The sequence below is a fragment of the Muscardinus avellanarius genome (genome assembly GCF_963383645.1).
Source record: "Muscardinus avellanarius genome assembly, chromosome: 6".
Lineage (NCBI taxonomy): Eukaryota > Metazoa > Chordata > Mammalia > Rodentia > Gliridae > Muscardinus > Muscardinus avellanarius.
Window position 1 is genome coordinate 75,342,295 of NC_137791.1, and position 27,082 is coordinate 75,369,376.

The 27,082-nt window shown below is 40.1% G+C and overlaps 1 protein-coding gene and 1 pseudogene across 2 annotated transcripts in view; one reads left to right on the plus strand and one right to left on the minus strand.

The window, feature by feature from the left end:
• Window positions 1-27,082, minus strand: part of FRAS1 (Fraser extracellular matrix complex subunit 1) — a gene marked incomplete at its 3' end in the record, with an annotated part of 480,497 nt that overhangs the window by 358,970 nt on the left and 94,445 nt on the right. The gene's annotated exons all lie outside the window — the stretch shown is intronic.
• Window positions 17,120-24,400, plus strand: LOC308264497 (60 kDa heat shock protein, mitochondrial-like; annotated as a pseudogene). Its single transcript has 3 exons — window positions 17,120-18,506; window positions 18,970-19,219; window positions 24,341-24,400. The product of its transcript is annotated as a 60 kDa heat shock protein, mitochondrial-like (transcript).

The following is a 27,082-nucleotide window of genomic DNA, read 5'->3' on the forward strand; positions in this document are numbered from 1 at the left end:
TCCAATGTCTGTCTACATGGCAGGGGGCTAAAAGTTGAGGAGGTGCTCCAAAGGAAGAAGGAGCAAATGATGGAGAGAAGGCTGCATTCCTCTATCTTACGTATAATGACCAGGAGTTACAGTCCAGTAACTTAGGACCAGGTGTGAGAGGCACAGTCTCAAGAAGTCAGCAGAGCCTCCTTTAGCAAGGACCACCCCTGAAGAATGCAGTTCACAGTGAAGATTTGGAACCCAGGAGTTCTGAGATGAACTCACCTAGGATGGCTGTTTATACCACTTTAATTAGTCAAATAACCATTTTAACAGTGAAACTAAGGTACAACAAGGGAATGCCAACCACAGAACAATGTCCCCATCCACGACATGACTTTCTCATGGCCATGAGTTTCACTACAGGCCAGGGGCACTGTTAATTTCTTCCTTTTATAAATATTGAATATTTTAAGTATACTATATAAAATAACATAAAGAATTTCCAATGTTTCATCATTTAGCTTCAGTTGTTTTTCACACTAGTTTTGCTACATTATTTGTTATATTTGTATATTGGTTTGGTATAGTGCTTTACACATTTGGGTGTATTTATTTTGTTTTCTTTATTTTAAACCATGTCTTCTGTTCTAATGAACATGAGCACTTCACATCACTGTCTTCCCCATCCTTGAGGGTTCTTTGAACATACCTTCAACTATGGTGGTGTGCAGGCCCAATTGACAGTTGTTGGAGCAGACATAATGAATGTTAGTCTCAATAAATCATGACAAAGGTCCTCCATCAGTGATGTCCTGGTAGCGTAATAAGATGACCAGAGAGCTAAGAGCAGATTCAATGACAATACTCACTGATATGAGCTAAGTAATGGGTCTCCATCAGCAGAAGGCTCCAGTAGCACGCCATAGGACCCTTTGCTTTTCCTTCCTGTTTAACATTTCTATCTATGACTTGAATAAAGACTCCAAAGTAGCCGGGCGTGGTGGCGCACGCTTGTAATCCCCGCGCTTGGGAGGCGGAGACAGGAGGATCACGCAGGTTCAAAGCCAGCCGCGCACGCTGGCTTAGGAGACCCTGTTTCCAAATAAAAATGTAAAAATAGGTCTGGGAGTGTAGCCCGGAGGTAGAAGGGCTTCCAGGAACCCCAGTACCACCAAAATAAATAAATAAATAAGTAAAGACTCCAAAGTATGTGAATTAGACTTCTCAACACATTCCATTCTGTCTTGTACTATGGTAAATGTTTATAGTTCTCTCCCACGTACACTTTGGGCTTCCTATGTGCCCTCCTGGAGCCTGGGCCATGTGCCACGCCTATGGCCAAGGGCTCACTAGATGCTGTTAAGTGTAACTGTACCCTCTAAGGACAGGTTGAGCAACTGGGAACATTCAGCCTGAAAATGAGGTGTCAGGGGAAATGTCTGTCTTTGCGTATTTGAAAAATGATGAAACTTAAGCTATGTAGCTCTTCAAAGAAGAATTAGAACAATTGGTGAGAGGAAGAGTGAGTTGATTTTTACCCAGCGTACAGAAGTTCTTCCTAACAATTACACCTGATGGCAGAGGGAACCAGCTGAACTGAGAATCTTCCCATCAATGATTTCTGCTGGCAGAGATTCATGCTCTTGGGAGGAGAATAAATGGGCTCCTTTTTTCCAAGTTCAAGATTCTTTGACATCTGGGCTTTGTAATTTTCAGTGTTTTTTTTTTTTCATTTCTTTTTTTAGGGGGAATACTAGGGTTCCTAGAAACCCTTCTACCTCCAGGCTACACTCACAGACCTATTTTATATTTTTAATTGGAAACAGGGTCTCTTAAGCCAGCATGGCTGGCTTCGAACCTGCGCAATCCTCCCGTCTCACTTCCCAAGCGCAGGGATTACAAGCGTGCACCACCACGCCTGGCTCAGTCTGTTTTCTTACTACCATCTTTATAGATGTTGTTAGAGGAAGTAATGATATCTCACATGTGACAGAAAGACACTTAAAAAAAAAAAAAAACCTGCTTCCTTTTTTTACATAGGGCGCAACCAAGCCACAGCTGTTACTTTTAACTTGGTTAGAGCCAACATAGACATTCCCCTGAGAGTTCATGCAGCATTTGACATTCTGATATGTTCATCATATTGATTTGGAAGATGAAACCCACACAGAGATGACAATCTATTTCTTAGGACTGTAGTTATGTCACATGGTTGAAAGCCCTTGTACTCAACATCCTCCATTTACCCCTGCTCTCCGCCAAGGCAAGCTGGCCTGAATGGACCATATCAGCAGGCTTCCTGTAGGATGTGCCCAAAGGGAACAGCTGGCAGAAGATCAGTGAGGCTGTTTATTCCCTTGCTTCCCACCCCGTGTGCACCAAGGTCCAGGCAGGAATCTCCTCAGAGGCTACAGCTGCAGTAAGGAAACACTCCCCAGAAGCTGAGTCCACCTCCAGGTTCCAATAATGATTCCTCCTCTTGCCCAGTCAGAGGAACATTAATACTGACCCTCTGTAGTAATAGCCTTGGGGTACTGCAGTATTCTTGTGATTTCCTTCTACAATGACCTCCCTTCACCTTTGAGAACAGTCCCTTTATTAAATTCTTCAAATGGACCACTCTATGTGTGTAGTCTGTTCTTGCGAGAGCCTTGTCACGGCCAGGTGCCCATGGGGACCAACATTCTGAACGGTGCCTCCACTGGCATAGTCCCTTCCTGCCAAGGCATCCGGGTGGGAGATATTGTCACCCCAGGATTCCTCTGAGGGTCTCTCCAGCAGTGTTCTTCTAACAACAAGAAAGCACACCAGGAGCAACTAGATTGTAATGGGAAATACTGTCAATATTTCCCATTATTCAATGGAAATAGTCAATTTGTTAGAAAATGGATTGGGGGGGTATTGGGAATTGAACTCAGGAGCGTTTTACCACTGAGCCATACCCTCCTTCAGTCCTCTTTAATTTTGAGACAGGGTCTCTCTAATTGCCGGGTTGGCCTCAAGCTTACCATCTCCTTCTTTCAGACCCTCAAGTACTGTGATCACAGGTGTACATCACCACCCCAGCTGAAAATAGATTTTTTAAACTGAACCAAAAGACAATAACTTTATTTTTTGGTGGTAATGGGGATGAAACCCTTCTACCACTGGGCTACACTCCCAGACCTATTTTTATATTTTTATTTGGAAACAGGGTCTCTTAAGCCAGCGCGGCTTCCAACCTGCGCGGTCCTCCTGTCTCCACCTCCCAAGCACAGAGATTACAAGCATGCGCCACCACACCCGGCAACAATAACTTTTTTTAATTCAAGGAAAAAGTAGACTCCATTTCATCTGATGAGATTTGGACAAAAAGTTATGTGGTCTGAAAAGAGAAATGTCACTACTTTCTGATTGGTATCAGAAATGCTTCCCATCTATTTAAGTTTTAAGATTGAACCACTTAAAATTTAAGCTGAGGGGCTCTGCCTTCCAAATTTGATATGTCCAATATCCATTAGCCTAAAATTCTATTAGCCTAAAATTCCTTTGTGATAAGCAGCTAAGGCTAAGTGGCCTCTGAAAAGTCACTATTACAATGCAGAAATATTTAAAAACAACCACAGAAGGAAAAGGGTTCTCCCTTCCCACTCCAGCCCTTTTCTCTCTCATCCTCTCTATCATTTGCTGTTAGAACCAGAGTGGGTGAGTTTTGGGGTCTGCTCAACCACCTGATGACATGTAGTACCAAGCACGTTGGCGTCTGCGTAAACGCCTGACAGAACTTCCGATCAATGAGCTACATGTAGCGAGCGCAGGTCTGCACAACCGCCGGAACTTCCGATGAATGAACCTGCAACAAATAGCGCCAAGCGGATATGGAGGACGTAACTACTCTCCTTGCCCCCGCTAGCGCAATTTGATAATGTTAAGCCTTATTGGCTCAAATAATGCTTCCGTGCTCATGAACCCCTCGTGCATTGGATAGTGATTGGCTATAAGAATGACCTTAGCTTGATAGGTCAGAATAGTTTCCTGTTGGAAATCCTTCTTGTGGTTTTTTGCTTTAAATTGGGTTGCCTGAGAAAAATAAACGAGATCCTGCTTGACATGTCTCCTGGCTCTGTGTGCTGATGTTCAGGACCGTCGGTACTCATCATCTCGTCCAGCCCCACCGCTGATGGGCTGGTCCCAACAGGTGAGAGTGCAGCCAACTTCAAGCACAAATCCTTGTTTTAGTGTTAACTAACCCACGACCTTGGAAACAGTTACTTAGCCTCTCGAGACTCAGTTTCTTCATCTGTGAAACAGAGATGATTATTCCCACCTTGAGAAGTCGCCCTAAAGATGCAGTGTGATGACATGCTTAGCAGAGGTCTGGTGCACAATGGTCTGGTGCAATGAATGTTAAACATTATCATGGACAAACTTATCAACTTACTAAGAGCTTGCAGTCGTGGAATGTGGTACAGGAGTAGTACATTTGTCTATGTGTGGACATGGACATCAAAGGAGGGAGGGGGAAAATGACATGACATTCAGGAGGGAAGAACATAGGAAAATAGAACAATGAGAAGAAAGCACTCCCCACCAGGGGTGCCAACATGAGACAGAGAATGTAAGCAGAGTGCCTCAACTAGCGACAGAGACACAGTAGAATCTTAATGGGAACCAGTATAGTAATCCTAAAAGAGCCTCAAAGGGAGATCCCCCCCCCTAAAAAAATGTATAGCCCCTGGGCAATGGGCAATGGGAAAAGGAGTCAGGCATCCGCTAGGCAGTGCCAAGATGGGACCAATAGAGAGGAAAGGCCTGCATTTGCAAAAAGTAGTGGGTAGCAAAGGCTGATTTCACCTACTTCATCTTTCTGCCTAAAACCAAGCCTGCTGAGATGCAATAATGAAAATCTTCACAGCACATTACTGAATACAGTAATGCCTTTCTGCCTCAATAATACTGCAGCCTGCACATGAATGTAATGCATTATTCTGATGCTGCTAGGAGAAAATTCAGTGATTTACATTTAGGGTTTATGTTTTGTTTCCAATTGAAAACATATATCCAGAAACAATTCCTACACAGGTGTTCCCATTTTGAGCAAATGGCTCAAGATTTAGACTGTTTTCTTGCCGGAGACTTCTGACCTAATTCAGCTTTCCATCTTGCTGGGTTTGAAAGAGCCTGGTTAAAGATTTATAATCCTGTCATTATATCCCAAGACGAATTATATTCCAGCCTACTTTATTTAATGCATCAAGACGACCAGCACTAGTCAGCCAAATACTTGGCTTAATTGTTAAACAACTAGTGTGCTCAGCATTTTTTGAGATAGCTGGGTGAATATAACCCTTCTACCTTTTCCCTTCCCCTTATATTAGTTATACCCATGACAGATAACCACTCTTAGTTATAGAAAAACAGAGGATCTTGTGGAGTGGGGTAGGCACAGGGCTGGTACTTAAACTGCCATCTGGCAAAAAAAAACATTATTATCTGTCAAGCTGTCTCCTCATTATCTTCTGGTCAGACACATTATTCTTGGTATATTTGAATGATAGTCAAGTCTTCACTAATCAGGTTCTCTGACCATACCAAACACAGAAAATAGGAGACATAGATATGTTTGCCACACCCTAAATTAGCAATAAAGTACTTTATAGGACCTGAGTGGACAGTGGTTTCTTGTAGTCAAGTGCATTTCAAAGCTGAAGCGGTGAACACAGCAAAATTCAATTTACAGAGAGCTCTTGGGAAACACAGGCTTGTTCAGAGAGGCTAAGCAGCAGAGATTGGTCCTAAAAATAAAAGAAGCTGCTATTCTGATCTCACAGATGCAGTTGTGTGTTCAGCTGAAACACCGGAGACACCAGAGACATCAAGCGACGAGGTAATCAAGAGTTAGTCACGTAGTACCCAGCAACACCATCTGTACCATGGAGCTGAATATACACAGAATCCCATGGAAAGCACTGGTAAGAATTATTAAGAGCATTGAGAATAACAGGGTAATGCAAATAGAAGTGCTTTGGTTATTTCAGCAAGCCTGTCAACTTTTGTCCATGATGGCTCTCCAAAGTGTTTTCAATAGGAGCACGTTTGCCATAGCTTCTCAGTAAGCAATGAAAATGGCTTTGAGGAATCTAATAGTTCTCCCCATTAGGTTGTGTCAGTTCTTATTGCTAATCAGTACACACAGTCCCAACTGTATGCACCTTATATACAGATGTGGCTTGAGTGAGAATGAGTAGTAATGACTTATACAGCTAGAGTCAAAATGCCCCACCTAAATGATTACAGGAGATATTTTGCTTTTTATTTTATTTTATTTTATTTATTTATTTATTTATTTATTTATTTTTGGTGGTACTGGGGTTCCTGGAAGCCCTTCTACCTCCGGGCTACACTCCCAGACCTATTTTTTTATACTTTTTTTTTATTTGGAAACAGGGTCTCCTAAGCCAGCGCACGCGGCTGGCTTCGAACCTGCGCGATCCTCCTGTCTCCGCCTCCCAAGCGTGGGGATTACAAGCGTGCGCCACCACGCCCGGCGATATTTTGCTTTTTAATTTCAATTCAAAGACATCTCTCTTGTGTTCAAAAGACATGACACCCTTGAGTGGGGTGGGGAGGGAGGGAAGAAGGCAGAATGGCCCCTAGTTATTATAAAAAGCAAGACGATTACAAGGGAAGGGTTCCTGGTGTAGACTCTGCTTCCCCACGGCCATTCTGGGAGGGAATAAGACTCCTAGAAATAAATGGTTTAGTACTTATGGTGCCCTTGGGAGGAAACTGTAGGCCTTCTCAGATTAGATGCCCATGCTTAAAGGGTAGAGCAGAAGCTAGGGCCCAAGGGTGGGGTTGAAGATCTCTCCTGGCAACTGTCATGGACTCAAGTCAGAGATGAGTCACCTCCTCGAACACTTGGAAAATGTTGTTGTACAAGACATCAGATGGAGACAATACCCCAGGAAAGCAAAGAAGCACATTGGAAGGATTGAGGGCATCGTTGTTCTGCCCACCTGACAGCATGGAAAGTCAAGGTCAGGAATCTCCTCTAGCCAATAGAACACAGAGCCAGTGTTCTATTTCCTAGCACACCTGAGTTATGGACCAGGACTCACACCCACCTTCTAAAGTAACATTTCAGAGTGTGCTTTGCTTTGCTGAGTTTTGTGACACTAAGTCTACAAAACATTTTGCCAACACAGACTACAAAGACATTATTTTGTCTTATGAACACCTCTAAATCAGTTCTAAATTCAATCCTAAACAATGAGGAAACGTACAGTTTTAAAATATAAAGGGCCCTCAAAGAGCTCTTCAATCAAAAACTTTACAAAAGAATCTCAATAGACTAATATTCTTCGGGCTAATAAAATGATTGGAAAGAGATGTTTCAATGTTTTTTTAATTAAATAAACAGCATTATTTTAATAGAATGTTAAAAATAAAACTGACTGAAAGAAAACTAAATGTATCCCTTTACTAAAACAGAAATCTTGGTTTTTTTAATAGGATTTTCAATGTCAGCACAGAGTAGGAGAATCCATCTTCTTTGGGTCCTGACACTGTTATATTTTACCAATTTTTTGTTCTCATGATTCAACTTATGTACCGAGATAAAAAACTAACTAAATACAAAATTCTAAGGCATTTGTTTTCCTACTAACCATTATATCAAAGTCAGAAAAAGAGTATTTACCCATCAATTAACTAAAATTTGTAAAGGTTATGTTGTTTCAACAAATCAAAAAATGTTTTATTAAAACAAGAACACTGCTTGTGCCAGATTTTACTGAAAATTTTTCTGAAATGTATTTGCATACTTCCCCTACCTTGGTAAAGAATGTATGCTAACTTTAACAACTTTTCTTGGGTGATTCTATTAGATTAAACTGTAACTGTTATCAATACCATAGGACAGGCAATGAACGCTTCAAGTACAGGAGCAAGAAGGTGCAAGGGCCTAATGCATATGCAGATGAGGAGACTGTAGGGGCACCATGAGGGAGGAGGCAGGATGGAGGATGAGGGGCACTGGGAAGAGGGGATCACCTACATGAGAAGCCAGTGAAGTCCTGCTCATTTGCTGGGGAAGGAAGTGTGGAAGATGAAATGGAGGGTGAACATGGTTTTAGCAGGAAAAGACAGAGGGAGGCTGTTGTCTTTTTCTTTGTATAGAAAATAAGAAGAAGGGAATGGCCTTTAAAATGCGTGGAGAATATTTCAGGGTGAGTGTAGCTACAACTAGAAAGATGGACTGGGGCTACACTACCAAGGTCTTGAGGGCAGGAAGAGGGATCTGTATGTAATGTGGAAGGACACAGGCAGCCAGAGAAGTATGTGAGAACAGAAGAAAGATGATCTAAGTTGGACTTTGGAAACCCATAGAAGGCTGTGGTGATGGGCTGAGAGAGGCCTGCGGCAGGCAGAAGCAAGAGCTAAACAGCTGCATGCTCATTTTTTCTTTGCTAGCCAGGGAGTGACATTAATATGGTAGGCAAATGGCCAGAGCGCAGGGATGGCCCTGGGCATAGAAAGAATGATAAGAGAAACCACAAAGAGAGTCCCTGTGACATTTGATAAAGCACTGAAATGTGGGGAGAAGAGAGAAAAGATGTTTAAGAATAATTTCTACTTCCAAATATTTTATTGAGTGGAAAAGAGCAAGTTGAAGGATTCTAAGCACAGAATATACTTATATAAGAGAAAACTATGAAAGTAGCACCACAGTTATTTTGTGTGTGTTGTGTGGGTATATATAAAAGACATCGAGAGGAAGAAGAGAGTGACCAGTAATTCCAGAAGCAAGAGTACTAAGGTTTAAATACCCATTCTGGCCATTGCCAGCTCTGTGGCTTTGGGAAAATTACTTAATTTCCCTACGCAGGTAGGTCAGAGAGTTGAGGAAAACGGAGAAGGTGTGGAGTTTCAGTCAAGTAGAGGTTTTTTTTTTTCTTTTTTTTCTCTTCTTTTTTCTTTTTTCTTTTCTTTTCTTTCTTTTTTTTTTTTAAGGGAGCACACTGGGAATTGAACCCAGGAGCATTCTACCACTAAGCCAAATCTCTAGCCATTTTTTGTTTGTTTGTTTGTTTTTTTTAAACAGGGCCTTGCTAAATTGCTGAATATCTCACTAAATTGCTAAGGCCAGTTTGAAACCTGCAATCTCCTGTCTTAGCCTCCGAGGTACTGGAATTACAGGCATGTGCCACCACACCTAGCTAGGGATTTTTCTAAAAAAATTCAAAAAGATTGTTTACCAGCCCTGAGGGTCCAGCTGAGTTCATGGTTTTCAAAATATCAAGGAGGAGCAGAAAGAGCAGCAAGCAAATTAAAGTTGCCCACAGGGAGGCTCCTGGTCCCCAAAGCAGCTGATTCACTGTGAACTTGAATGTGTCAAAGTCTGGTAGACAGGAAAATAAAGACAAGATAAAAATGAAAAGGGGGAGAGGAGAGGAGAGGAGAGGAGAGGAGAGGAGAGGAGAGGAGAGGAGAGGAGAGGAGAGGAGAGGGAGCTCGAGTGAGCGAGCAAGCTAGAGGGAGGTAACAGGAGAGAGGAAGTCAAATGCACAGCAATGTTACCCCCAGATGTGGCATGCCCAAGCAACGGGGCCATCAGAGAGGTGAAGCTGGAGCCCCCGAGAGCAGCAGATGAGGATTAATGAGAGGCCAGTGTTGGAGGGAATCATTCTTTCATCTCATCCGCGTGAACATCAATTATCACCATGATGATACAACAGATAAAAACATCAGTGAGCAAGTTCTAAATGCGTTCTGACATCCCGACGCTTCCCCAAAGTTTCATCTTGGGTAAAATCGCCGAAATGAATTTTTTTCTTTCCTTTTCTGGTTCATTTAGTCAACAAATAATTACTATGCAAAGGGCTGTACAATCTGCGAGAACACTGCAGATCTTATCTATGGCTCAGGCACTTAAGGGGCTTACAACCTATTGGATGGGATATGAAAATAATTAGCCATTTTACAAGAGCTAATTAACAAGACAACAGGTGATGTTAAAAGGCAAGATGAAATGAAGTCACAGATAAATGATGTGTGCTTCCGGAGGAGAAACATCACTGTGGCTGTTCTCCTTCCCTGCTACCCTGTCATCCTTTCAGCTGGTCATTTAGCAGAGATTTATAGATCGCCAACTGTATGTCAGGAGAATGGTAAATAAAACAGACACAGAACCAGCCCTAGGCCTCGAGGGAAGAGACAGACAGTAAACAAACTTACTAATAAGTGTATGAATGCTAATCGTGCTACGTGCTGTGAAGGAAAAAAATAGGATGCTTTTAAAACAGTATCATGAGCCACACGCGGTGACCTGTGTGTGTAATCCCAGCAACTTGGGAGGCTGAGGCAGGAGGATTGCAAGTTTGAAGCCAGCCTGGGCAACTTAGGCAGATCCTGCCTCAATATAAAAATTAAAAAAAAAACACTAGGGGTATAGCTCAGTGGTAGAGCACCCTTGCTTGTGATTCCTGGTACCAAAAATAAATAAACAAACCAGAGTAACACAGGACCCAATTAGGGGATCTTGGAAGCTCAGGGAAGATATTTTTAAGATATCTTAAGAAATCTACATGGCAACATTTTGTTAAGTTCTACTAATAAATCACATTATGCCAAAGACTTTAGCAACTCAATATGTTACCTTTAATCCTCAAAATGAGTTTCACTCAAATCAACGTTATCATGTCATCATCATTTTAGGCAAAGGTAAACTGAGGCTTAGAGAATGAATTAACTTTCCCCATCACAGCGAGGCAGAGACAGCAGCAGAATGCTAAGCTGAATCCCTGGGAGACCTGACTGCTGTGCTCCTTCCTCCTCCGGGCCATGCTCATGCTCAACTCAGCGGGGGTCCAAACTTAACTCTCCTTTATTCATGAAAAGCAACCCTAAAGAAAAACGTTCTAAGGCTAATATACGAATGACCATTGAGTTGAAAAGTAGTGTTGTTAAGTAGCAACAGGATTGACTTTTTCATAAAATAACATTCCTCGCACCTCTGTTGATATTTTTGCAGCATCTCATCTAGTCAAGGGCTTTCTAACAGCTAATAATAATAATTAAACAGAGTAATGATGAGAATTTAATGAGCAACTACTATGTGCCGGACATTGTCCTTGCTAAGATCCATGAACTGCCTTATTTCAGCATTGCAACAAACCTGTGGTACACCTGGCTCTATCAACTTGAGAGGAGGCATCTAGAGCAAAGAGGCTAAGCAACCCAACATGGCCAAGGTACATTAGGTAAGAGGCAGAGGCAGATCAAACTTCAATAGAGCACCCGTGTGATGCCCGGACACAAGCCCATGAACTCTGGGAGCCCTACCCAGCTGTGTCAGGGAGAAAGAACAGAGGTAAAACAACTTGCCAAAGGTAACATGGCCAGTGAGAGTAGACGCAGTCAGGAATGGGAATCCTGGCTCCCCACTCACTACCTAACCTCAGGAACATTGCTGGGGGACACAAGCTGAATACACGATGACTGAAATCACTTCAGTCCTTCCTGAAGGCTCAAGTCAATTGTACTCAAGGAACAAAGGGGCAGCCTGCGGTTTACAATTCCCCTTTGTCAGGCCCGTCTGACTTTCAAAACCCCTTCTTGTAGTACAAGCAGTAGTCCCAACCTGGATCATAATTTACATCTAAATTCCCCACTGAAGAGCTGCCAACTTTAGTAAACACTGCCCAGTTCCTCCCTTTATTCTGCATTGCGAGACATCTAGAACAAAAGTACCTTCAGGGAATCCAACAATGTTCAGAATTAGCCAGACACAATGGCCCCAGGGAGAAAGGATTTTCAAGAATATATTAACAGCTGCCTAGTTTCCCTATCAGAGGGCTGGCTCTAAAGCCAGCGACATCCAGAGTGCAAGCAACGGGATGCTTGGAATCTACTACAACCACCATCCTGGTAGGAGAAAAATTATTATAGGTGAAGAGGAAAAGTAGGACAGCAGTCACAATATTTCAAGGAAAACTAAAATTACCTCTACTAGAAAACCAATATGATGTAAGCCCTAGACAAAGGATCCAGGGTTGATAAAATGAAAAATGGATTGGATAGTAATAAAAAAGTGGCATTTCCCACATTCTGACTGAAGCTACACATGAAAAAGAGAAGTTGAAATTTTAGGTTAAATTTCTATTTTCTAAACTATTCTGTGCAAATGGTACATAAGGAGGGGAAAAAGCAAATTTTCTATGTCAACAACACTGGGGTGTTGTTGTTGTTGTTGTTGTTTTACAGGTTCTCTCTGGAAAATTCAGCCTTTTGAAGAAGTGACTGAGCATAATGAACCTTAAGGCACTGTCACCTGTATGACTGTGGGCTGCAGGGCAGATGTAGAGAGAAGACCTGTCCAATGGGGATGCAGTAACTTTTTTTTATTTTTCCAATAATGATGGATGAAGTTCAAGAGACATCTGTCTACATAGTATTATTCTGTATTTGCTCAGTAAGAAGCCACTGATCAAGAACTTAGTGTGGATAATAATCAGTATTATACATTCTAAATAAGTTGAAGGCACAAATATTCAGCTTGGAAAGACAACACACAAGTAGCTAATACTGACATTTTTGAGCTGGTACTCCCTTTATTGATTAGATAAAACACCTGAGACTCACAAAAATTAGGAGAATTGCTTCCATGAATTCTGATGCATCTAAAAGATAAAATGGCATAAGAAAAATGCAATGCAGCATCCCCACGAGGACCAAATATACCACTACAACCTGAGTTCATGAGCTCAAAGAACATAATTTGAAGGTATCGATTCTCCCCTGTATTTGCAAATCATTGTTCCCACACCCATAATGAAGGCTCATGGTATTAACTTGCTTATCTATGTATGGCATGGTGGTTAACAGTGTGGGCTCAAATTGCATGTCCTCAACTAAGTCGCTTCAAACTTGCATAAATTACTTGCAATCTGTGCCTCAGTGTATCTGTAAAATGTGGAAGAGCACATAAAACATGTGATTTGTCACAATTAAAAGAGTTATTGCACCTAAGATCTAGAAACAAAGCTTACCAAATGGTGACAATTATACCTGGGATAACAATTATTATTATCAATAAAAATCTCTCATATCAGTTATTATACCCCTCTAGGGCAGAACTGCTTACCCACTCTGGATTACCCATGTACCCTTGAACTTCTATAGAAAAATAATTTTCTATCTTGTTTGAGGCACTAAACATCAGAGTCGCTATGATACATTAACTTGTACTCCAAAATAGGTTTACTACCCTGAATCATCTGTTTATACATGCCTGTTTAACCTCACAAATTGAGAGCTCCCTGCAGCAGGTATACCAGCCATGAGCTCAGCCCTTTGCACATGGGAAATCGTCACAGATGTTTGCTGAACACAATTTTATATGTTGTGTTGTCAACCTAAAATACTCTTTTGATGCTTTGCTGCCTTGGTTTTTCCAGCAAATGTATTATTTGCTATATTCATTAAGGCAACAGACTATGCTAATAAAGTGAACAGATCCACCAGGTAAGAAGTTAAGCACCACGGAACTCATGCCTCACTCAGCTAACAACCCAAGGCAGATATTCTGTATTAAAGAGGAGTTCTGCTCCAAGCAGTCATTAAGGAACACAGGTTGACAACAACTCTTCCAACAGCAACCTATGGCTTCCAAAGTCATCCTGGCAGAGCCAACCCAGTCAGCCAGAAAAGGGGCCATGCATGGAAGACTTTATGGAACAAGACAGGAAGCAGCCCAACTTATCCGACTTGCGTTCCATTAGATAGAGCTCAGATGATACAGCATGAGAGGCTGGGAACTCTAGCAAGGGGAAATGGAACTTAGTGAACAGCTAGCAGTCTTGCAAATGGTTGGAGATAATCCCGTTGGCTTTATTCAAAGGAATCACTCCCTAAAAATATTTGGCAACTGCTAAGAAAATACAACAGTCTTGTGATAGTACTTTTTATTTATTAAAGGTCAATATTTAAGATACAATTCCTTCCTTAAACAGAAAACTATGAGATCTGACATTAATTAGTCACCAAAAAACTTTTATTTCCCTTGCTTAATTAAAAATAACTTTTTTCATCTTTCTGTAAATAAATATTAGAAGTGATTAAGAAGAGTCTGGTCCATCCAGATCTAACTATTGAAAACGTGACTGTGAGGCTGACTGGGTGATTCTAGCTCACATTTGCCTCTTACTTCCCTGTATCCTGTAGCTCTTGTAAGTCTCCAGCCGCCAAGAAAAGATGGTCATAAAATTTTTGCTGCTTTTTTTTATAAATGAGTTTTATTTTCTTAATCACCTTCCCAGCTCCTCAAAGGTATTTGTAACTTTCTGTTTCAATAGAAAACAAAACAGTTTTATAAAAGACAAAGTGCCTTCAAAAGAGTTAAGGATTATTTTTCTCTTTTCTATTTCTTTCAGGGCCAAACTACAGCAGTAAGGTATTCAAATAATCAATTAGATCACTCAGAGGTTTAAGACAAAGTTAAGGCTCAAAGGAGCCTATCATAAATTAATTGAAAAATGGAGTCATATTCTTCAGCCTTCCCTGTCTCTGTGCCCTTGCTATGAGACTAGGGAGTCTATTCCTGCATCTTTTGAATCTGAGCTGGCCTTGAGGCTTGCTGCAGCCAATGGAATGTGGTGGAATTGACAGGTCTCAAGAGGCTTCAAATACATAAATATATGTGTGTATTTATATATATAAACATATATGGATATCTACAACATATCTACATATCTATATATGTATCTGCTCCCCCCTTAGGGGACATATGCTTTGTCCATGAGAATAAGTCCAGGTGAGCCTGATGGATAATGAGAAATACGTGACGGTCTCATCTTCTTGTCCAGTCAACAGCGAAGCATCTGTGTGAGGCCATGCAAAGGGGCCAGCCCTGAGTTAACGGTGAGCAGCCTGCAGAAGCATGAGCAAGCCCAATCAGAACGAGGCAGGCCTGACCCATATTAGCAGGACTGCCTGGAATCCCGTAGATGCCTCCTGAATAAATAATAAATGCTTATTGTCTTGAGATGCTGATATTTGGGGGTGGTTTGTTACACAGCAATAACTACCTAATCCTGAACTTTAACTGTTGTCTACTCCAGGCCTTTTCATTTGCAGATGAATAAATAGAAGGCTTAAGGAGCACCATGATCAAAGTAAATACCAATAAAACCGGATTAGAACTCAAGTGTTCTCACTTAGCAGTTTGATTTCTACCTACGACATCATTTTCTTTCATTTGCAAGATCTCTAGGGTTTCTTACATCCACAGTGCACACAGGGGTCCAGTAAAAACTGGCCACAAAAGAATGCAATATGGATGAGTGTTAGACCCTTTCATAAAATGAGATGGTTTGAAATATACTGTAAAATGTTAAGTACTATAAAAGGCAAGATGTTCTACTGCATGCTAGAGACAATGATGTAAGTTATAAACTTTTACATTGTCAAAGAAAGGTCGCTGGCCAACTTTATTATACCATTAACTCAGAAAGCTCTGATTTTCCCCCCCTGGACATTAACTAGTTTTTTGGGGGAAAAAGAGTGAATTCCAACATGATTAATGCTCATTATTTTTAGATTATCAAGAACTTGTCTTTTTAATTTGTATTCTGACTTAAAGGACCAAAGGGTAAAAGGGCAGAAACCAGGACTTTCTTTTTTTAATTACTATATTCCCACAGCCTCGAATTGGAGCTGAATGTGTGAATAATTCACTGTATATAAGAAGTCAGATCTTCAGGAAAACTTTAGTTTTAGATTCAAAAAGATAGAAATTTTGAGAAAGGGCTTTATACTGCTTTTAGGAAAATTAAGGCAGAAAATAAGATGTTAGTTTTTTTAAAAAAACACTTGAAAAAGAGGATGAAGGAAGTGAAGAAATATAAATTATTTTAAAATGGAAAAAGATATCAACCATGTTGTACCCATGTTTAACTATAACTTCATGAAACTACAATTTATTCATATTAGAAATAGAGTTTTAAAGTATCCTTTAACACTTATATTCCTTTTGTAGGAAAATTCTTATACAGCAATAACTCACATTTATATAAAGCATTATCCCAGGTGAGATGTTTCCCTTTAGAACAATTTTAGTGTTTTACCTAAGTACTAAACTTGTACAGCAGCATTTTATAAAATCATAAATTTTCTAAACCTCTTCTTACATTTTTCTTCACATTTTATGAAATTTTAAAAGGATTAATTTTATTAATTGGTCACAGATGCAGTTACCATTCCTCATGTTACACCCCTTAATCTGTACAGATCCCCAATTTTTATTGCTCCAAAGCAGTATAGGCGAGTCTGGAGTTACACACACACACTTTAAAAACATCCCTTCCAGGGATTCTTCACACTAAAATAACAAAGCACTAACAAGTACAGAAAACATTGTGATGCTATTTAGGGTGTGACTCAGCGGGACAGCACTGGCCCAGCATAAACAAGGCCCTGGGTTTCATCTGTAGCATCACACAGAAAAAAGGAAGGTATAAAATTCACTGGTTAGAGTAATTATACGGACAAATTCAGAATTCTCTAATATTGTAAACAAGGCATGTATAACATTTATATCCTTATATGAAGATGAAAAGACAAAATAATTAAAATAAGATTTATATGTTAAGAGATAAGTAATATAAAATTGGACATCAAAAATTCCAAATGTGGAAAGGAATGGCGAGCATGTGCAGTTTTTATTATTCTCCCTCCCCCTCTCCCTCTCCCTGTCTCTCCTCTTCCTCTCCCTCTCCCTCTCTCTCTTCCTCTTGCTGCCTCTCCTTTCCTTCTCCCCCTCTCTTCCTGTACCTGTTCTTATCTTTATAATCAAACACCCTTTCAGAATAAAAACTCTGAACAAATTAGGCATACAAGGAACATACTTCAACATACTAAAGTCCATCTGTAACAAGCCCGCAGCTAAATATCATACTGAATAGGGAAAAGCTGAAATCCTTCTGCAATAAGGAAAAAGACACCTAGTTTTACCGCTTTCATTTAACACAGTACTGTGAGTCCTAGTCAGAGCACATAAGACAATAAACAAAGGGAATCCAAATTGGAAAGGAAAGCCTTCACTCGCCGCTGATGGCCTGACTAGCCGTGTGCACTCCCTTGCAGATCCCTGGCAGGAATGCTCTAATTACCCACAGTCCTTTTCCAGATGAGACCAGTGTCCAGGGCACTGGCTTCGTATCTCACCTGGGTATATGCCAAAGAGATAAAATTTGCTGAGCCCAAGCCTTAATGCTTCAAGGTGTAGACCTAGTAACTGATGCTATAGCTGTTACGATGGGGCCAAATGGAAGAACAGTAATCATTGAACAGAATTGGAGAGTTCCCAAAGTAACAAAAGATGGTGTGACTGTTGCAGTCAGTTGATCTGAAGAATATAGCAGAGGTAGATTTGTTCAAGGTGTTGATAACAGCAAAAATGAAGAGGCAAAAGAAGGGACCACCACAGCTACTGTACTGGCACGCTATTGCCAAAGAAAGCTTCGAGAAAGATTAGAAAAGAGGTTAATCCAGTGGAAATCAGGAGAGGTGTAATGTTTGCTATTGATACTGTAACTGCTGAATTTAAGAAACTTTCTAAATCTGTGATAAACCCTGAAAAAATTGTTCAGGTTGCTACAATTCCTGCATATTTCGCAGTATCATTTCTGCTTCAATGAAGAAGGTTGGAAGAAAGGTAAAGGGTGGGCAAACACTGAGTTGATGAATTAAAAATCATTGAAGACGTGACCTTTCAGTGAGGCTATAGTTGTCCATACTTAGTTAATATAACAAAAGGTCAAAAATGTGAATTCTAGGATGCCTACATTTTATTGAGTGAAAAGAAAACTTCTAGTGCCTGTCCACTGTACCTGCTATTGAAATTGCCAATGCTCACCATAAACCCTTGCTCATAATTGCTGAAGATGATGATGGAGAAGATCTAAGACCACTTATTTAGAATAAGCTGAAAGTTGGTCTTCAGGGTGGGGCAAAACTCCTGGTTTGGGTGACAACAGGACGAACCAGCAAGATATGGCTGTTGCTACTGGTGGTACAGTATGTGGAGAAGAGGGTCTGACTCTAAGTCTTGAAGATGTCCAGCCTCGTGACTCAGGGAATGTTGGAGAGGTTAATGTCACCAAAGTTGATGCCATGCTTTAGAAAGAAAAATGTGACAAAACTCAAATTGAAAAATGTATTCAAGAAACCACAGAGCAATTCGATATCACAGCTAGTGAATATGAAAAGTAAACACTGAATAAAAGGCTGGCAAACTTTTAGATGGAGCAGCTGTGCTGTAGATTGGTAGCACAAGTGATGTTGAAGTGAATAAAAAAAAAAGAGTTATAGATGCCCTCACTGCTACAGGAGCACAATTCTTGCTGGGGGTTGTGCTCTTCTTCAGTGCAGGACATTCCAGTCTTGGACTCATTAACTTCAGCCAATGAAGATGAAAAGAAAAACAGTATAAATATTCTTAAAAGGAACACTCAAAATTCTTGCAATGACAATTGCTAAGAATGCAGGTTTGGGTACTTGGAAAGCTGAGACTGGAGGATTGCAGGTGCAAGGACAGCCTCAGCAAATAGTGAGACTCTCATCAACTTAGTGACACCCTGTTTCAAAATAAAAATAAAGTAGGGCTAAATGTGTAGCCCCCGGGTTCAATATCCAGTACCAAAATAATAATAATAATAATAATAATAATAATAATAATAATAATAATAATGCAGGTTTTGTTAAGAAAATTCTGCAAGCCGGGCATGGTGGTGGACACTTGTAATCCCAGCATTCAGGAGGCTGAGATAGTAGGATGGTGGTTCAAGGACAGCCTCAGCTACTACTTAGTGAGGCCCTCTGCAACTCAGTGAGACCCTGTTTCAAAATAAAGAATAAAAAGCAGGGCTGATGGTGTAGCTCGGTGGTCGAATGGCTCTGGATTCCATCCCTAGTATTGTAAAAAAAGAAAAAGAAATAGAAAAAGAAAAAGAAAAGAAAGAAAAGAAAATTCTGCAGAGAGTTCTTCAGAAGTTGGTTACAGTGTTATGCTTGGCGATTTTGTGAATATGGTGGAAAAAGAAGTCATTGATCTCACAAAGGTTGAAAGGTCAAACGAACTGCTTTATTGGATGCTGCTGGGGTGGCTTCTCTGTTAACTACAGCAGAAGTTGTAGTCACAGACATTCCTAAAGAAGAGAAAGACTCTGGAATGGGCACAATGGGTGGAATAAAAAGTGTATGGGAGGTAGGTAGCTTGTTCTAATCCCTAGGATGGTGCTTTACCATTAATAATGAACTGTGAAAGAAAACTCAAAGCAGGCCTCCTCACCAATAACTTCAGAGAAGTCAGCTGAAGAAAATAACTCAAGAAAAGGCTGGTTGATGTTTAATAAAATCACTATAACCATCATTAACTGGTTTCAGTTGACATAATCATTTATTGCTGTCATTGCCCATGCTTACAAATAATTTTTTATATTTTTGAATAAAAGACATTTGTATATTCCTAATACTGGGTGTGAGAGCCATGTACCAATATACTGCTTTCATCTTAAGTCACTGAGGCATTTATACTACTATTCTGCCTCAGTGATTTAAGATGAAAGCAGTATTTTGGTACAGGAGGATCGCACAAGTTTAAAGCCAACCTCAGCTACTTAATGAGGCTCTCAGCAACTTAGTAAGACCCTGTTTCCAAATATAGTATAAAATAAATCTGGGAGTATAGCCCAGAGGTAGAAAAGCCCCTGGGTTTCACCCCCACTACCACAAAAAAAAAAAAACAGTAGAATGGTCTACTGTATGTAAAAGTATACAAAGACTTCACAAAAAATTAATAAACAAATTCAGCAAAAGAGCAAGGTAGAAAATCAACATAAAAAATCAATAGTAAATTTATATATCAAAAGCCAATTATCTGAACTAGAAATCAAGAAAGCAATTTGATTTATAATTTACAATAGTTCTAAAAAATAAAAACCTATTAAGCAAATTTAACCAAAATGATAAAAGATCTCTTCAATGAAAACCTTAAAACATTGATGGGAGAAATTGAAAAAGACACCAAAAAAAAAAAAAAAAGGCAACATACCAATGATATTCTTAACAGAACTAGAAGAGAAAAAGAAGATCCTAAAATTTGGATAGACACACACACACACACACACACACACACACACACACGCCCTGAATAGGGAAAGCAATCTTGAGTAAAAAGAACAAACCAAATACCATTAAAATGCCTAACTTTAACATATGCTACAAAGCTACAGTAATCAAAACATGATATTGACATAAATAAAAACACATAGAAAATGGAAGAGAATAAAAATTCCAGAAGAAAATCCATGCATCTACAACTGACAGATCTTTAACAGTCTTTGACAAATCTTTGACAGTTCTTTCTAAAAACACACACTGGGAAAAGGACATTCTATTCAATATGGTGCTGGGAAAATTATGTGTCCATAAGCAGAAGAATAAAACTAGACCTCTATCTCACACCACATGCTCAAATCACCTCAAAATGAACTTAAGTTTAAGATCTGAGACAATGAAATTACTAGGAAAAATATGAAAATACTTAGGACATTGGAATGGACAAAGATTTTTTTTTACAACAACTCAAAAAGCATAGGAAACAAAAGCCAAAATAGACAAATGAGATTACATTAATCTTAAAGCCTGCTACATAGCAAAAGAAACAATCAACAGAATAAAGAAATAACCTATGGAATGGGAAAGAATATTTGTAAGCTGTATATCTGACAAGGGATTAAAATATATAATATATATAATATTTAAACAACTAAGTTGACAACAATAATAATTATCATAATCATCTAATTTTTGAATGGGTAATAGATCTAAATGGACATTTCTAAAAGAAGCCAACAGGTATATGAAGAAACATTTCACATCACTAGTCATCAGAAAAAATGTGGTTTAAAATCTCACTAGGAATGGCTATTATCGAAAAGATAAAAGAAAGCTGGAAGTGTAGGTCAGTGGTAGACCACTTACTTAGTATGCATGAGGCCCTGGGTTCAATCCTCAGTACCACACACACACACACACACACACACACACACACACGCACAGGCACACACACAGAGAGGGAGAGAGAGAGAGAGAGAGAGAGAGAGAGAGAGAGAGAGAGAGAGATGGAGAGAGAGAGAGATGGAGAGAGAGAGGAGAGAGGAGTGCTGGCAAGGATATAGAAGAAAGCTGACATTATTCATTATTCATTGTTGGGAGGAATATAAATTAGTATATCCATTATAGGAAATAGTATAAAATTTTCCCCAAAAATTTAAGAATAGAATTACCATATAATCTAGCAATCCTACTACCTGGTATAAAATCTAAATTAAACAAAATAAGTGTGTCAAAGAGACACTAGTACTCCCATGTTTATTGCAGTATCATTTACAATAGGCAAAAAATAGAAACAACCTAAATATCCACCAACTGACATATGAATAAAGAAAATCACACACACACACACACACACACACACACACACACACACACTCACACAGAGGAATATTATTCAATCATTAAAAAATGAAATCACAATCCAGGCATGGTGGCACACACATGTAATTCTAGTCTTGGGCGGCTAAGACCCAATTTCAAGGCCAGCCTCAGCTTAGTGACGCCCTCTGCAACTCAGTGAGACCCTGTTTCAAAATAAAGAATAAAAATTAGGGCTGGGGGTATAGCTCAAAGGTAAAATGTCCCTGGGTCCAACTCCAGTACTGCAAAAAGAAAGAAAGAAAGAAAGAAAGAAAGAAAGAAAGAAAGAAAGAAAGAAAGAAAGAAAGAAAGAAAGAAAGGTAAAAAAGAAGAAAGGAAGGAAGGAAGGAAGGAAGGAAGGAAGGAAGGAAGGAAGGAGAAGGGGAAGGGAGGAAGGAAGGAAGGAAGGAAGGAAGGTAGGAAAGAAGGAAGGTAGGTCATCATTTGCAAACCATGGACAGCACTGGAAGCCAATAAATTAGGTGAGATATGCCAAACACAGAAAAACATATGTTGGCTGATCTCACTCATATGAAACTTCTATGAAAACAGTTGATTTCATAGAAGTTGAGAGGAGAGTAGTGTTTACCAGAGGCTGGGGAGAGTAGAGAGAAAGGAGGAATGTGGAAAAGATGGTTTGTAGGTACTAAAGTTAGATAAGATAAATAAATTCTGGTTTTCTACTGCACAATAGAATGACTATATAATAATGACAATGTATCATGTGTCTTTAAAAACCTAGAAGAAAGGATTTTTAATGTTTTCACCTCAAAGAAATGACAAATGTTTGGAAAAAAGGAGATACTAAACTTGATTTGAACAGTATAGCATGTGTACATGTACCTCACAAATGTGTACAAATTGTGTCAACTTAATACAAATTTAATAATAAAATTTAAAATAAAATATAAATGATCCCCCCTTTCATACTGGCTCAAGCATTCCACACCATTCCAGCCTCACCAGTGCAAAATGAGGTATATAAATGTTTTTACCTACTCACTTTGGGACCCCATTTTTGCCTAATATCAAGCTATGCACTCTGCAACCCCCTATCTCAGATCATTTCACTTCATGACCTAGCTTTCTATGTTCAAGAACCTAGACCTATCCCTAGACTCTTGGAACCCAACTCTTGTTCCAACCAAGAGAACAATGTAATCCCCACTATCTGGGTGAGGGCAGTAGGAAGTTGGACAAGCAGAGCAGAACTCCTTTCATGTCCCTGAAAAATCCAATCAAATAATGGACAGGGAGTGGTGGCACATACTTGTAATCCCAGCATTTGGGAGGCAGAGCCTGGAGGATTGAAGCTCACAGACAGCCTCAGCTACTTAGTAAGGCCCTTGGCAACTTAGTGAGACCCTGTTTCAAAAAATAAAAAACACTAAAAAACAGGGGACTCGGGGGTGTAGTTCAAAGGTAGAATGTCCCTGGATTCCATCCCTAGTACCACAAATAATAATAATAATGGCATGGTATGTGCTAATATGTGAACGTAACACTATGAATCTCACAGTGAATCATGCACAATTACAATGTACAAAATGTTATTAAAAATAAATAAAAATTTAAAAACTCATACTACCCAAGTTGGGGAGAAGAGGAAAACCTCTAGTAAGAGTCCCATTAGAAAGAGAAAAGCAAATGTTTTTGTCAATATTTAAGGTATGAAGAAGTCACATTGTGAATCGGGACAGATTTTTCAAGAGGCTATAAGAAATTATAGCATTAAATCTGCTCCTGCATGGGTTACAGGATTTGTGAGTTAGAATAGACATCTAACTTTCGCTTACCTATTTAAAATATTGCTCCCTTTGTGGGGCAGAGGGTGGGATTGCATTCTGAATACCCAACAACTTCTAGAAAGTGCCCACAAGTAAAAAAGGAACCAATCCCTGAGTTATAATCTCTGCTAATAAAATCGTAATAAATATTACCCACTCTTGCAATAATTAGGTAACTCAATTAACTGGTCCTAGAAAAACATAAATTCATTGACCCTAAAATTTAACTAAACATTTTTTTAGTAGTGAGAAATACTGTATAGGATTTTTCAATAATATGAAGAAAAAGGCAAAGTTTTTAAAGAATAATAAGTGAAGGTATATATCTAAGGTCTGTGCATATAATTTTACTCATGAAAAGGTAAATAAGCATGGCAGGAGAAAACATGGAATAAAACACTTCTTAGGAGAATGTGGTGATGTCCCAACAGTTTCCTATAAAAAGCAGCATCTTGCTGGGTGTGGTGGTGCACGCTTGTAATCCCCGTGCTTGGGAGGCTGAGACAGGAGGGTCGCACGGGTTCAAAGCCAGCCTCAGCTACTTAGTTAGGCTCTCAGCAACTTAGTGAGACCCTGTTTCCAAATAAAATATATATATAAAAAAAAAAGGTCTGGGAGTATAGTCCGGAGGTAGAAAGCCTCTTGGTTTCACCCCTAGTACCACCAAAAAAATAAAATGAAAACAAAAAGCAGCATCTTTGCCTTTTTTCTGTCATCGGAGGCTTGGGTTAGTTTTCCTAGGGACAGGCGGTGCAGGACAGGACATGGTGACAACGGTGTCACCAGCTGCTGCTGCTGCTGCTGCTGCTTGTTCAGTACCAGCTCAGGCACCTGCCCCTCTCAGCTCGGCTTGTTCAGTGCTAGAACAGGTTAGAGAGGAGGGAAAGGCCCCAGCCCACAAAAGGCTTTCTACCAGTTAGCAATAAAAAAAAAAAACGGGATGCTGCTCTGGGCATCCTTTTCTTAGATAATTCCATTTTATTGTTTTCCCCAGTACAGGATGGTTTACACTTCCACAGCAGGGAAGTGAAACCCTGGCTCATGTCACACTTTCTCTTCAGGAAAACCCTCTCTATACTTCCGGAATGAACTGGCTCCTGAAAGACTCTTCTGCTTTCTAGCCTCAGGAGAAATAACTTGGGTTTCCAAAGTTATCAGATAAAAGCAAAGCATTCACCTCACAGATAGCGACAGGAATGGAATGGATTTAACAAGGGTGATGACGGGCAGCCAGGCAGGATTTACAAGATTTTCCACCCTGAAAACCCCACTGCTGAGATGGATTTGTTTTTTGCAATCATTTAAGAAGACATTCTCCTCAAATGTAGCCTATCACACTCGATCTTCATTCACAACAGTGACATGCCACGTGCTGTTTCCTCCGAGGACGGCGGTCCCCGGCTACGTGGGATCCTGCAGTGCAAGAGGACAATTTCCAATCCAAGAAATCGTTCCGGGGTGCTGTTTCTATCTCTTCCCACTTATAACCAATTTTTTTCTAAGAGAACCAACAAGATAGAAAGACATAATCATAAATTTCTGTTGAAAAGCATCTTCCCCAAGTTAGTGCTATATTCCAGTATGCTGATTAAACACATTTTTCTTGTGGATTCCTTTCAGACCTAAAAGGAAAATTTGCTTTTCCTTCTTCCAGCAAGAAGTCAAAGTCAACATCAAGAAAAATAATGTTATAAAAGAGGAAAGCGAGCTAAGTATGCTGGTGCACGCCTGTAATCCCAGTATTTGGGAGGATCTCAGGTTCTAGATCAGCCCAGAAACTTGGCAAGACCCTCAATTAGCTAGAGATATTCTTTCAAAATAAAAACTGAAATAGGGCTGAGGGCATAGCTTGGAGGTAGGATGTTCCTGGGTCCACTTCCTAGTACCACAAGAGAAAAAGAATATTAAAATTACAAAATGAAACCTGTATCAGAACAATGCATATTCCTATATCAATAAATTAATATCTAGTGTATCTTTTAGTCACAACTTTATGCTTCCCTACATTTACTTACCAAGGCTTAGAAAACACATAGGATTAGGAAATGAAATCAAGTGATTAATTTATCTTCATCAAATTCATTTATGAAAGATAAAGTCTTAGCACTGTGTGTGGCACACGCTTCTCATCCCAGCATTTAGGGAGCTGAGACAGGAGGACTGTGGTTTGCGGACAGCCTCAGCTACTTAAGTGAGACCCTTTACAACTCAGTGAGACTCTGTTTCAAATTAAAACATAAAAATGGGGCTGGGGATATAGCTTGGAGGTAAAATGCCCCTGGGTTCCATCCCCAGTACCACAAAAAAAAAAAAAAAAGGAAGAAAGATAGTCTTTGTAGCAGCTTTCTGCCAATAGTCCCAATTATCACTACAAAATTTAATATTTTTTTTTGGTGTGTGTGATACTGAGGATTGAACTCAGGGGCATTCTACTTCTGAGCTACATTCCCAGTCTTATTGTGTCTATTTTATTTACTATTATCCCAGGATCTCACCAAGTTGCAAGGACTTCACCTAGTTGCTGAGCCGGGCTATGAACCCAGCATCCTCCTATTTCAGTCTCCCAAGTACTGGGATTACAGGTGTAAGCCATCACACCCAGCCACTACAAAACTTCTACCTTGATTTATGCTACAAGGTGGACAGCCAAGAGAAGTCTCCTCATTTGAGAGAGGAAAGCCCAAGTACTAGATGAAATCTTAGAGGTTAGGATTTATGACGAGAGCACCTTCTAGGACAGTGTTGCAGCCTTGCTATGCACATGTAATGTGCACATGCCCAATACATTCCGAATACTGCACCAAGATTTTTATTTATTTTTGTGTGTGTGGTGCTGGGGGTGGAACCCAGGGGCTTTTCTACCTCCAGGCTATACTCCCAGACCTATTTTATACTTTATTTGAAAATAGGGTCTCATTAAGTTGCTGAGAACGTCACTCAGTAGCTGAGGCTGGCTTCGAACCTGTGCGATTCTCCTGTGTCAGCCTCCTAAGCACTGGGATTACAAGCGTGCACCACCACGCCCGGCTGCACCAAGATTTTTTGCTAACTAAAAAGTTGGCGGTGAGCTGGACATGGTTTGCACACACTTGTCATCCCAGTATCTGGGAGGCTGAGACAGGAGGACTGCAGGTGTAAGGACAGCCTCAGCAATAAAACAAGACTCTCAGAAACCTAGGAAGACTCTGTCTCAAAAACTAAAACAGGGTGGGTGTGTAGCACAGAGGTATAATGCTCCTGGGTTCGATCCCTAATAACATACACATATACATATGCGCGCACACACACACACACACACACACACACACACACACACACACACGTTGGCTTTGGAGTTGTAGCTCAGGGGAAGAGTGCTTGCTTGGCATGCATGAGGCCCTGAGTTTGAGTCCTAGCACCACAAAAATGCTTTTTCCCCAAAGTTGTGATAAAGTAAATGAGATAAAACATTATTGAATTCTTATTCTGAGCCAACTTCCCTGTCTATATTATTCCACATAATAATTAAAATAATCACCCAAGGTAGGGGCTATAATGATTCCCATATTCCAGATGGGAAAATCAAAATCAAGGCAGAAAAACCCAGGCATGGTGGCACATGCTTGTAATCTCAACACTTGGGAGGCTGAGACCAGAGGATCATGGTTTGAAGACAGCCCCGGCTACTTAGCAAGGCCCTCCACAACTTAGTGAGACCCTGTTTCAAAATAAAGAGTAAAAAATAGGGCTGAGGGTGTAGCTCGGAGGTAGAATGTCCCTGGGTTTCATCCCCAATACCGGAAAAAAAAAAAAAATCAAGGCAA